The sequence below is a fragment of the Chrysochloris asiatica genome, unplaced genomic scaffold (genome assembly GCF_000296735.1).
Source record: "Chrysochloris asiatica unplaced genomic scaffold, ChrAsi1.0 scaffold00004, whole genome shotgun sequence".
Lineage (NCBI taxonomy): Eukaryota > Metazoa > Chordata > Mammalia > Afrosoricida > Chrysochloridae > Chrysochloris > Chrysochloris asiatica.
The window spans coordinates 46,917,864-46,918,215 of NW_006408522.1; positions in this window are offsets into that span (position 1 = coordinate 46,917,864).

A 352-nucleotide genomic window follows, 5' to 3' on the forward strand; every position below is an offset into this window, starting at 1 on the left:
CCCCAGGGTCAGCAGTTTGCAACTACCAGCTGTTCCGCGGGAGAAAGATGAGGCTTTCTGCTCCCGTAAAGATTTACAGCCTCAGAAATGCTGTACAGGGTCGCTATGAGTCGAAACCGCCTCTACGTCACAGAACAACAAGAAGTGCAACTGATGACTTTGAATTTCAATTCATTTTCACATGTAACTAGTGATTATTACCTAAGAAATCTAGAGTTTATTTTATTTTATTATTTTTCTAGTATGGAGAATCTCAACCCATCTAGTATTAGGAAATTTAGAAAGAATCTTTTTCTATACCTGGCTTTGTGTCCCTTACTAGATCACTACTTTCTTATTTGTAAATACGTGT